This window comes from Raphanus sativus, unplaced genomic scaffold (genome assembly GCF_000801105.2).
Source record: "Raphanus sativus cultivar WK10039 unplaced genomic scaffold, ASM80110v3 Scaffold2874, whole genome shotgun sequence".
Lineage (NCBI taxonomy): Eukaryota > Viridiplantae > Streptophyta > Magnoliopsida > Brassicales > Brassicaceae > Raphanus > Raphanus sativus.
The window spans coordinates 1-13,362 of record NW_026618181.1 but is presented as its reverse complement, the minus strand read 5'-3'; the positions used below and the strand labels follow the sequence as shown (position 1 = coordinate 13,362).

Below are 13,362 nucleotides of genomic sequence, written 5' to 3'. Positions count from 1 at the left end.
GATATTGACACTTCATAAACGTGTGTCTACCGGTAAAAAGAAGGGGAATCAAATGCTTTAGGTGCAAAGGATTTTGAACACTCAGTGTGAATGCGAACACGATGAGAAGAAAAAAAGGAGAGATCCTTATACAAATGAGTGAGAATGGATCAGAAAAAAGAAGAAGTGCTCAACCTCGTTGCACTTGGTGCACTCAAAGATGAATCAAATACATCAGCTGACACACATTCTGATACAGAAGTTGAGATAGACTCCGAGAAAGAGTATCACGTTTTGTATGGCAAGTGTTGAAGCATAAAGATGAGAATATGAGGTTGCTTCAAGATCTGGTGCAAAGTCGGAAGCATGGTGTGGCTCAGAAGGCTCGTCAGGAGCAAAGCAAGTTAGTTGACGAACTTGCGGCTGGAAAAGAGAATAATAAATCTCTGATTCAGGAGGTTAGCAAGCTTAGAGAAGCAGCTACAGGTGAACAAGAGAGAGCAAGGATGCTGAAACGTGATTTGGTAGAAATCACTGATATATAGTGTTTTTCACATCATTGTTTATATGTTTTCATTTGTTTCAAGTCACTAATTCGTGTCAGTCTAGTCCTTTTTGACTTTTACAGGTCTGGAGTTAGCAGAAGAAAGAAGAGAAGGTGCCTGATGAAAAGAAGTCCTTTTGGAGCATTCCTGCGGAGAACACTCAGAGAGAACAGTCCCGAGACTGTTCTCTCTCAAGCGGAACAAGCAGACGGAGTGATCCGGAGATTGTTCCAGACGAATATGGAAACTCCTATTTCGGAATTAAACCCTGTTGCCCTAATCTCTTCTCTTCTGATTGGCGCCTCCATATAAAACGCCATCTATCTATTTTCTATTTTTTTTGGTTACGCTAGTTTTTTACAGAGAACACTGAGTATTTGCGATCTGCAACTTGTAAGGGAGAAGAATCCATCCTCTCATAGAGAAGATCATCTGAACCCTATTGTTTCATACTCTGTTCTTATGCAATTTTATTCAGGATTTATGTCTTTGTTTATGTGCATCATGATCGAGTAGTGACCTTGCTCGCCTAGGGTTTTTAGGGTGTTGAGACATGAGCTAAACATAGATAAGCGATCCATAACTGTTCTTCATTCATACTGTTCTTACTGCTTTCATTAAACTGATCACTTGATGTTAGATCACTAGTTCATCACCTAGTTAACCGCTTAGGATGATAACTTGACATGTATTGAATGAGCTTAGTATCCCTAATCAGCGAAAGTAGATATTAGGGTGGTAAGTGAACTGATCGGACCTGTTCTCTAAAGCTTGCAATCGATCCTCATCCCAACGACAGTTAGGTGGTGAGATCGATCTGCAAAGCGATCACTACCACGACAGTGGAGTGTTCCAGCTGAGTGATCCGAGTTCTAGAAAGCACTTCATCGCGCTTGAATAATTGTTTGGCTCCAATTCAACACCCAATGAAATACCCTAGGCTAGCTCTTGTTTAATTGAATCAATCTCGTGTTTATTTTGCTTGTTTACTATCGCCTATTTCAACCAAATCATATCTTCTTCTTAGCTTGATTCTGAAACTTATAGAACTAGAGTGTAGACTGGTCCTCTGGATTTGAATCTCAAATACTACAATTGCATCTGTTAACTTGGCAGTAGCAAGGATTCATTTTTAGTGTATCAAGTTTTGGCGCCGTTGCGACGGGGACCAGATTTTTTACCTCTAATTTTCGGTTTCATATCTAGTCTAAGATATCTAACTCGTGTTATTTTCTTTGTTTCAGCTGATGATCCAGGTGCATGACCAGTAGACATACTTGGAGCAACGCACAAGGACCATTGCATCAGCTTTCTAACGAGGAACTAGCGAGATTGGAACGACAGAACCGTCAACAGCCGAGATCAACGAACACCAACATGGGTGATCATCCAGATGATCTCACTGCTGCGTTTGCACTCATGCAACAGCAGATGCAGCAGATGCAGCAGACGATCCAAGCGCAGCAAGCTGCTGCCAAGCAAGCTGCTCTGAATGCTGCGAACCAACAGGAGGAAGTGGGCCAGATCGGCCAGAGAAACTTACTGCGTAATCTGCCTGCTACGCGATCTGCCATAACCCCTCCACCGTGCACTAGGCAAGACTTCGAGATCAAGCCAGCCTTGATAAGTCTAGTGCAAAGGAAGATCTTCAATGGACTTCCTGCTGAGATACCGATGGACCACATCGAGCACTTCGAGAAGATGTGTGGTTTCACTAAAGCGAATGGAGTACCACCAGATTACATCAAGTGTACTCTGTTCCCTTTCTCTCTCGATGGGAAAGCTGCTCGCTGGCTTGATTCACTACCCACCGGATCACTCACCACTTGGGAACAAGTCCGAGAGGCTTTCTTAAGCCACTTCTACACGAAATCGAAGACGGCAGCTCTGAGACAGAAGATCGTGACCTTCAAACAGCTGGTGGACGAGCCGTTCTGCGATGCTTGGGAGCGATTCAATGTTTACCGCAGAGAGTGCCCACATCACGGTTTTGAGGAAGACTATCTGCTGGGAGTGTTCTACGATGGAGTAGGCTGGGAGTACAGGAACGCTTTGAACTCAGCCAGTAAGGGAGACTTCATGACTCAGTCCACTCAAGGTGCATTCGAGTTGATTGAGAACATGGCCTCAAGCTCAGCTGACAATAACCGCGAGACTGATCGCACTCAGAAGGTGAAGAGCATCGACAACAGCAAGATTGATGAGCTCTCTGCCAAGGTCGATCAGCTGATTAAGAGTAACCAGAACCAGGTCTTCATCATGGAAGAATCCCCACAGGATAAAGCTACCGCGGAAGGCACATCAGAGGCGGATCAGTCGGCTGAGGATCAGCATGAAGTGAGTTATGTGAATGGGCAAGGATGGCAGTTCAAGAACTATCACCCGAACCCTAACGTGAGGAACAATCCCCACCTGTTCAATGCCCCTAAACCAGACGATAAAGCTCAAGGGAACCAGGGTCAGAACAGTGGATACCAAAGGCCTTATGGCAATCAGGGAAGAACCTTTGTCCTTAACCCAGCTCAGAATGCCCAGTTCCACAGCCAGAAACAGCCGGTTAATCAGCAAGCTTCACAACCGACTCAGACTGCTCCGCATGATGACATGAAGAGCCTCGCCAATATGATGAGCCAACTGCTCCAAGGACAGCAGATCCAAGGGAAAGCACTGAACCAGGTCACAAACGACATCAACACCAGGATGAATCATATGTTCAATGACCTGAGTGTGAAGTATGACAATGTCTCAAGCCATATGAGACAGATGGATATTCAGATTGCTCAGACTGCTGAGAATGTGAAGAGACAGCAAGGAACTCTCCCTGGAAAAACAGACAAGAACCCCAAGGAGTGCAATGCAGTAGGTTTGAGGAGTGGAAAGCAACTGCCTGATCTAGACCCCAGGAGATTCACATCGGCTTAGAAAGGGAAACAGAAGGAGTCAGATCAGCCACCTAAGGCTGTACGCACAGATGAGGAAGACGCATAACAGCCTACTGAGACTGTTCCGCCTGAAGCAGAGCGACCCGCTGGGTTTGTTCCACCGACTGCAGCACCTTCTCCTGCTCGTCAGTATGTACCGAAAGTGCCCTACCCTGTTCCAGCTAAGGCTACACGCAAGGATAAGGAAGAGATGAAGTGCAGGAAGATGCTGGAAGACCTAACTGTCAAGCTCCCTCTGATGAGTGCGATCCAGATGATACCATCCATGCGTAGCTTTGTCAAGGGATTGATCTCTGTGAAGATATCTGATGACAGCGAATTCATGATTGTCTCAAAGGAGTGCAGCGCGGTGCTCCAGAACAGAAGGATCAAGAAGTTGGGTGATCCGGGAAAATTTGTTCTCTCGGTTCAGATTGGCAGAACACTCTTCTCGTGCTCACTAGTTGATCTAGGGTCGAGCATAAACCTCATGCCGTATACTGTGGCTAAGCGCCTTGGATACTCGGACTTCAAGCCTACCAGGATGTCCCTGGTGTTTGCTGATCGATCTGTGAAGTCTCCAGTTGGAATCCTCGAAGATCTTCAAGTTCTGGTTGGGAATACAATTGTTCCTGCCGATTTCGTTGTTCTGGAAGTCGAGGAAGACTCCAATGATCCCCTGATCCTAGGCAGACCATTCCTCTGCACTGTTGGAGCTATCATTGATGTCCGACAAGGGAAGATTGATCTCCACCTGGGAGATATTGTGATGAAGTTTGAGATGGATCAGATGCTCAAGAAGCCGATGCTGGATGGACAAACTTTCACTGTCCAAGAAGATGGTGACCCGCTAGAGCCGCATGAAGGCATGAACGAGGAGAATCTCACCGAGGATCCACTTGAGCTCGCCTTAGTCAGAGCTGAAGCCGAGCAGAGCTTAGAGAGTGTTGATGCTGATGCCTATGCCAAATTCCTGGATTCAGCCAGGAGTATTGAGAGAATGGTGGCGAATCTAAGTCTGGGGGAGAACAGTGAGTCCAGCACAGTGACTGGAACAACCGCGCCCCAGAACCCGTCTGTTCCGGCAGCTCAGACCGATGACTCATGGAGCGAGCTGAAAGCTCCAAAGGTAGAGCTCAAATCTCTTCCCAAGGGACTCAGGTATGCATTTCTTGGACCCAACTCCACATATCCTGTCATTGTGAATGCTGACCTGAACAATGCAGAGACTGCTCTGCTTTTGTGCGAGCTGAGAAAATATCGTAAGGCTTTGGGTTATTCTCTAGCTGACATACTTGGCATTTCACCTGATCTGTGCATGCATAGAATACACCTGGAAGATGAATCGATGACTTCTGTAGAACATCAGAGGAGGTTAAACCTGAATCTAAAAGATGTTGTAAAGAAAGAGATAATGAAACTTCTAGAAGCAGGTGTGATCTATGCCATCTCTGATAGTAAGTGGGTTAGTCATGTGCATGTAGTACCTAAGAAAGGTGGGATCACTGTGATAACCAAAGAAAAGAATGAATTGATCCCCACTAGAACAGTTACTGGTCATCGCATGTGCATTGATTTTCGCAAGTTGAATGCTGCGACTCGTAAGGATCATTTCCCACTTCCTTTTATTGATCAAATGCTTGAGAGATTGGCTAACCACCCTTACTATTGCTTTTTAGATGGTTATTCAGGTTTCTTTCAGATTCCCATCCACCCAGATGATCAGGAGAAGACGACGTTCACATGCCCTTATGGAACATATGCATACAGGAGGATGCCCTTCGGCTTATGCAATGCTCCAGCGACCTTCCAGCGATGCATGATGTCGATTTTTACTGATCTGATCGAAGACATAATGGAGGTTTTCATTAGGCCTGGGCATCCGGGTCTTCAGGTCGGGTTCGGGTCGGGTTTTATCGGGTCCGGGTCTTTCGGGTCCTCGGAATTTAGACCCATATGGGTATTTATAATTTTCGGGTCGGTTCCGGGTCGGGTCTTGTCGGGTCCGGGTCGGTTCGGGTCTAGAATTTCAGTACCCGTAAAACACCTATAATATTCGGGTATTGTTCGGATCCGGGTCGGTTCGGGTATATAAAACCCCAAAAAACTCGAAATACCCAAACTGGACCCGAAAACTCGAAAAGTACCCGAAAAACCATAAAAGTACCTGAATATTTACCTAAAATCAGACCTAAAAACTCAAAAGATATCTGAATATCCAAATTATATTTTCTGAAAATCTAAAATTACACTCGAAATTTGGAATTATACCCGAAAATACGAACCTAAAACTTAAAAAAAGATTAGAAATACCAAAAATATACCCAATCACCCAAATATACCTAATATATAAAATAAATCTCGGGTATTTCGGGTACCCGATCGGGTCTCGGTTCGGGTCCGGGTCTTACCCGAGACCCGCGGATCCAAAATAAAAAGACCCATATGAGTACTTATAATTTTTCGGGTCGGTTCCGGGTCGGGTATTTTCGGGTCGGTTCCGGGCCGGGTCCTCGGGTCCGGGTAAAATGCCCATGCCTAGTTTTCATGGACGATTTCAGCGTCTATGGAAGCTCCTTTCATGTCTGTTTGTCAAATTTGTGCAGGGTGCTGAAGCGATGCAAGGAGAAGCATCTGGTGCTGAACTGGGAGAAATGCCACTTCATGGTCAGAGATGGGATTGTTCTGGGACACAAGATATCCGAGAAAGGCATTGAGGTGGACAAGGCAAAGATCGAGGTCATGATGAGTCTGCAACCACCAACTTCAGTGAAGGGAATCAGGAGTTTCTTGGGACATGCTGGTTTCTATAGGAGGTTCATCCAAGACTTCTCTAAGATCGCGAGACCACTCACTCGGTTGCTCTGCAAGGAAGCTCAGTTCGCCTTTGACAGTGACTGCTTAGCCGCATTCCACACGATCAAGGGAGCTCTAGTCAGTGCACCAGTTGTCCAACCTCCAGACTGGGATCTCCCTTTTGAGATCATGACAGATGCAAGTGATTTTGCAGTGGGAGCAGTCCTTGGCCAGCGTAAAGACAAAAAGCTTCACGTGATCTACTATGCAAGCAGAACTTTGGATGAAGCTCAATGCCGATACGCAACCACAGAGAAGGAGCTCCTTGCCATCGTGTTCGCTTTTAAGAAATTCAGATCCTATCTGGTTGGATCAAAGGTGATTGTGCACACAGACCATGCAGCTCTCAAGTACCTACTCACGAAGAAGGATGCTAAACCGCGGCTCTTAAGGTGGATTCTTTTGCTCCAAGAGTTTGATCTGGAGATAAGAGACAAGAAGGGGGTTGATAATGGAGTAGCAGATCATCTCTCCAAGATGAAAGTGTCAGATGAGACAGTTCTTGATGTGGAACAACCGATGGAGTACGTCAATGCGATTGGTCTGCGCAACATGGAGCAGTCGTCACCTGCCATCAAGGACTGTTCCCGCGTAGAAGGAGCATTCGTTGCAGTGATCCAGAAGGAGTACCCGAACCTTCCATGGTTTGCTGAGATTGCCAACTTCTTGGCAGCTGAGAAAGAGCCTTTGAGGTTCACTGGGAATGAGAAGAGGAAATTTCTAAGGGAGGCGAGGCACTACTTCTGGGATGAGCCGTATCTCTATCGGCAAGGCAAGGACGGGATCTTCAGGAGATGTGTTCCAGAGGCTGATATTCCAGGGATCCTTCACCACTGCCATGGTTCCTCTTATGCTGGTCACTTTGCCACCTTCAAGACTGTCTCCAAGATCCTCCAAGCCGGTTTCTGGTGGCCCACTATGTTCAGAGATGCTCACGCCTTCATATCTCGATGCAATTCATGCCAAAGGATGGGGAGTATAAGCAAGAGAAACGAGATGCCTCAGAACTACATCTTGGAAGTTGAAGTGTTCGATTGCTGGGGGATCGATTTCATGGGACCTTTCCCAGTTTCTCACAAGAATGAGTACATCCTAGTTGCTGTGGACTATGTCTCCAAGTGGGTAGAAGCGATTGCTATTCCAACCAATGATGCGCGAGTTGTAACCAAGATGTTCACCTCCATCATTTTCCCAAGATTTGGAGTGCCTAGAGTGGTTATAAGCGATGGTGGAACTCACTTTATCAACAAGTTGTTCCAAGGATTGCTGAGCAAGAATGGTGTGAAACACAAGGTAGCAACCGCCTACCATCCTCAAACAAGTGGTCAAGTGGAAGTTTCAAACAGAGAGATCAAGAACATCCTGCAGAAGACTGTCAACACCACCCGCAAGGATTGGTCCCTTAAGCTTGACGATGCTCTCTGGGCGTACAGAACAGCCTACAAGACCCTTTTAGGGACCACTCCTTATCATCTGGTCTATGGCAAGGCGTGCCACCTACCTGTTGAGCTAGAGTACAAGGCGGCTTGGGCTGTCAAACTACTCAACTTCGACATCAAACCAGCCAAGGAGAGGCGAACCATTCAGATCCACGAGTTTGGAGGAGATCAGGCATCTGACATATGAGAGTTCTAAGATCTACAAGGAAAAGACCAAGGCGTTCCATGACAAGCGAATCATCAGCAGAAGCTTCGCTCCGAACGATCAGGTCTTACTCTTCAATTCACGGGTTAAGCTGTTCCCTGGAAAGCTTAAATCTAGATGGTCGGGACCTTTCACCATTAAGGAGGTTCGCCCTTATGGAGCTGTTGTGTTGCTGGACACAAGAGGAGGAGAATTTGTTGTCAATGGTCAGCGTCTCAAGCCATATCTTGCTGACACAACAATCGCTGAAGGGGTAGAGATACCCTTAAGCGATCCCCCTCAAGCCTAATCGGCTCATTGAAGTCAAGCTAGTGACAGAAAACAAGCGCTTGGTGGGAGGCAACCCACTGGTGAGTGTAAATATTGTTTTCTTTTTGTCTTTGTCTTTCTAGGAACTAACTTGCAGGTTGAAAAATCAAGAAAATTCGAGATCACTCCAGGAGAGCACTCCAGCGGTTGTTCCGCCGGTTGTTCCCAGGTAAGTTCTCGAACCAAAAAAAAAAAATAAAAAAAAAAGAAAAGGAAGGGGAAGCGGTTTTGATTGGTTTTTAAAAAAACGCACACATTCCACTTCCCCACTTCATCTCTCTCGCTGCTCACCCCCTCTTTTGAACCCTAAAATCGCAAACTCTCATCTCTCTCTTCCTCATCGATTTTGATTCTAACCACTTGGGATTCTCTTGAGATTGGGTTGTTTTGCAGGATTCACCTCTCCACTCAAGGTAATCGGACAAGAACTCTCCCCCTCTTTGCGCATACAAATCGCGAATTGGGAGTGGTTTCTTGGATCCTCTTTTTCCTTTATGCTTGCAATTTCAACCTAGAATGTAGCTCTTGATAGTATATTTGCAACTAGGATTGAATTCATGGTTGATTTTGAATGGAATAAGAACCGATTGTCGCTTGTACTTATTGGCCTTGGCGATTTGTATTGTTGGGATTGAGGCTTGTGTAGGTTGTCTAGTAATCGATGGACTTGGGCTGAATAAGAAGATTGGATTGTTCCATCGTTTCTAGAACAACCAACGAACTGTGCTGATATTGGATTTTGTTTTTTGTCTTGTAGATGCCTCCAAAGATGCGGAACGCAAGAGCCACCAAGAGCACCGCTTCTCCAGCCGCGAGTGCTCCACCTGGGTACCCGTGGCCGAACAAGACTGAGGGAGCGCCCATCGACCTTAATGATCCGATGCTCCTTGACTTCAACGTCGAGGGATGGGACAAGGAGTCGGCAGCGATATACAACAAGCTCCTCAAAGCAGAGATCTCGCCCACGCGGTTTGTGAATCAGCAAACACTAGGCGATCTAGGCCTTGACTCTGAGGTGTTCGACACGATGCAAGCAATGGGGATCATGCCTCTCTGCTACCAGGCTCAGGTTCTCTACCCAGATTTGGTCAGGCAAGTGCTCGCGACATGCAAGATCACTTACCAGAACCCCAATGCGCCTACGTACGAGAACTGCTTCTTCTCCTTCATGGCTGATGGCAAGTTCTGCACCATCTCTCTCGACGACCTGAACTCGCTATTCGAGATTGCAGACACGCCAAAGGGAGTTTCAGTGGAAAGGATGTTCAAACCGGCAGACACCTTTTGGGATCTCATTGCAGCCGGCAAGTTCACTTCTCGCAAGGCCTATCAGTCGCAGATCCGGAACCCTGCTATCCGGATCATCGCCAAGATTGTGTCCAATGTGTTGTTCGCGAAGGAGTACACATCCAAGATCACAAATGGAGAGCTCCAGGTTCTCTATACGGGACTTGAGGACGAGATGCGCAGAGAGAACATCACCCCGATCCAGGAAGTCAAGACCAACACGGGATTTCATCTCATCTCCATGTTCGCTGACCGCAAGGACACACTGGTTCGGACTGATGATAAGAAGGATCGTTGCGGCAGTCTACTCACACCATTGTTCCAGCGCTTCAACATCAACCTCAGCTCGTACACGGTCGTCTCTGAGATGGAGTACATCGATACTCCTTACCTGATCGCATGCCACATCCTGCGCGACGAGACCACCTACAAGTTCCAGGATAAAGAAGGGAACCCTCTGTACTGCAAGCTCCCTATGCCTGGGTTCACAGACTTCTTATCCTTGGAGAACATTGTGTTCTCACCCGATGAAGAGCACCTCTGCGATGATCCGAAGGCGCAGGTTCAGCACGATGATGAAGACATGGATGATGTGGAGCATGTGACTCCACCGGCTGATGGTGAGTATGACTTGGAGGACTTCACCGATGTGACTGATGATCACGCCTACAGACGCTGGATGGTTGACTCCCAGAAAAAGAACAACAGCCTCATGAAGAGGATATTGAAGGCGATCACAGGAACCAAGCGAGGACGGCCTAGTGGTCTTGAGGGAGCTTCGGCCTCAATACGGACCCGGGTTCGAATCCCGCTGGCCACTGGGGGTTAAATTTAAAATCTGGGCTCCCCCAGCATCCGGTGACCGAGGCGTACTCCGGCCGATAATGTAGGCTGATACGGACACTCGCCGCTAGTCTGGATCCACTTCGGTGGATGCCAGGATACACCGGGTTATTCAAAAAAAAAAAAAGGCGATCACAGGCGGCTGCATTGGAGCGCAGGAGGAGCGAACGCCGCAGAGAACAAGGCGCCCAGGCAAGGAACACGCGGGAACATCGACTGGAGCAGAGAGACTGCCGAGGAACAGGAGGACAGCTGGTCACTCCGGTAGCGGCGATTCAGACTGAGTCCGAAAGGACTATTTCTATCCCTTGTCTTATCCATCTGAACTATTTATTTTTCATGTTATTTGCTTCTGTTTGGTTTGTTTTAGCTTCCTCTGATTTATTTTCACAACCAGGGATGGTGTGAACTAAGTCTGGGGGAGCGATTGTACTATATTCGCTTGTGTGCTTTTTGAGTCAGTCCTTGTGTCATTTTTATGTTTTTAGGATCGAGTCAGTCAAAACTATTGTGGGAATCATGACCTTATTTTGTGATGCTCTTTAACCACCTCGTGCTTTAACCTTCTTATTCAGTGACCTTAGCAGTGATGAAAGACCCACACATGGACCTGGAACACCCTGACTTATCTCATTTGACACTCCAGAAGTTCTATACCGATCAGGTTACACTGGGCAGACTTAACTCCACTTTATCTGAACCTAATCTGGACTTTAATTCTTGTTGTCATGGGCACTAGATCAGGGTAGAATGAGAACTACACTCAGGACTTCTTATCCGATTTTTATCCCTCTTGCTGTTCCTGAGTGGCTAGCTCACCTTTAGCTAGTTCCCACCTTGAACCCTGACCTTTAATTCCACCCTCATGCATTTGCTTTTCTAGTACTTTATGTGCAGATATGTGCAAAAAGGTCGGAGAGGAAAGGATCGACGCAGTTCTTACTCATCAATGCTCACACAGTGGAAGCAGGCAGAACAATCGGAGTGCTTGTTCCGACACGAAAGGGAACAACCGAGGTGCCTGTTTCAATACCATGGAGAACAACGAGAAGTGACCAGAATGAATCACCAGTGGCATCATGTACATCACTTGTTACCTCCTTGCTCGTCACCCCAGCATTTTGTAATTCAGTACATATATATATAAAAAAAAATAATAAATAAATAAATAAAATTTATGTTTTTGCTTTGATTTACTGGTGACGAGAAGGGGAAGAATCTATGATGCATGCCACTGGGGAAGTTGAGAAAGTAATGGTGGTTTCAGTGAAGTGTTCTGAAGGGGAAGTTGAATCGCGCAGAGCAGTCTTATGATCGATCTATCGGAGAGCAGTCCGATTAGCAGAGATGAGTAAGGACTGTGGACCTCAATGGAGCCGTCCTCTCACGACCATTTTGTGCGATATCCTGCACCCGCTCTTGGTAAACCCTAAACACTCTTGAACTCCACCATAAAAGTTAGCCTGTTCTATACCTAGCCCGTTCTCTCTGAGTAGAGCCTGTGACAAGAAGCTCACGCTGATCTTAATTGAACATAAGGAGTTTTGTCTCGAAAGTGTTGCCTTTTCAGGTTTGAGATGTAGAGTAAGGAGCCGATCTTCGAACAGTGATCAGGGGGTTCTCAGTAAGTGTGTGTGGTCCTAATCTACAGCTTGTATGGTTCAGAGATTTGTGGTAAGAGTATGGTTGCTGAGAATAAGCGAGTTCCCACGCTTTCAAACCTTTCTCCCTGTTCTTGGTACTTGCCTTGTTCGAGGACAAACAAGGATCTAAGTCTGGGGGAATTGATATATGGTGTTTTTCACATCATTGTTTATATGTTTTCATTTGTTTCAAGTCACTAATTCGTGTCAGTCTAGTCTTTTTTGACCTTTTACAGGTCTGGAGTTAGCAGAAGAAAGAAGAGAAGGTGCATGATGAAAAGAAGTCCTTTTGGAGCATTCCTGCGGAGAACAGTCAGGAGAACAGTCCCGAGACTGCTCTCTCTCAAGCGGAACAAGCAGACGGAGTGATCCGGAGATTGTTCCAGACGAATATGGAAACTCCTATTTCGGGAATTAAACCCCTGTTGCCCTAATCTCTTCTCTTCTGATTGGCGCGCCTCCATATAAAACGCCATCTATCTATTTTCTATTTTTTTGGTTACGCTAGTTTTTACAAGAGAACACTGAGTATTTGCGATCTGCAACTTGTAAGGGAGAAGAATCCATCCTCTCATAGAGAAGATCATCTGAACCCTATTGTTTCATACTCTGTTCTTATGCAATTTTATTCAGGATTTATGTCTTTGTTTATGTGCATCATGATCGAGTAGTGACCTTGCTCGCCTAGGGTTTTTAGGGTGTTGAGACATGAGCTAAACATAGATAAGCGATCCATAACTGTTCTTCATTCATACTGTTCTTACTGCTTTCATTAAACTGATCACTTGATGTTAGATCACTAGTTCATCACCTAGTTAACCGCTTAGGATGATAACTTGACATGTATTGAATGAGCTTAGTATCCCTAATCAGCGAAAGTAGATATTAGGGTGGTAAGTGAACTGATCGGACCTGTTCTTTAAAGCTTGCAATCGATCCTCATCCCAACGACAGTTAGGTGGTGAGATCGATCTGCAAAGCGATCACTACCACGACAGTGGAGTGTTCCAGCTGAGTGATCCGAGTTCTAGAAAGCACTTCATCGCGCTTGAATAATTGTTTGGCTCCAATTCAACACCCAATGAAATACCCTAGGCTAGCTCTTGTTTAATTGAATCAATCTCGTGTTTATTTTGCTTGTTTACTATCGCCTATTTCAACCAAATCATATCTTCTTCTTAGCTTGATTCTGAAACTTATAGAACTAGAGTGTAGACTGGTCCTCTGGATTTGAATCTCAAAGTACTACAATTGCATCTGTTAACTTGGCAGTAGCAAGGATTCATTTTTAGTGTATCACCAGGATGAACCAATATGTAAGAAGCTTGATTGGGA

The 13,362-nt window shown here is 45.9% G+C and overlaps 1 non-coding gene across 1 annotated transcript; it reads right to left on the bottom strand.

Annotated features, from left to right (window-relative positions):
- Window positions 1-2,408: 2,408 nt before the first annotated feature.
- Window positions 2,409-2,515, bottom strand: LOC130506093 (small nucleolar RNA R71). The gene has a single exon (XR_008941887.1). It is a non-coding gene; the product is annotated as a small nucleolar RNA R71 (small nucleolar RNA).
- Between the last annotated feature and the right edge of the window lie 10,847 nt (window positions 2,516-13,362).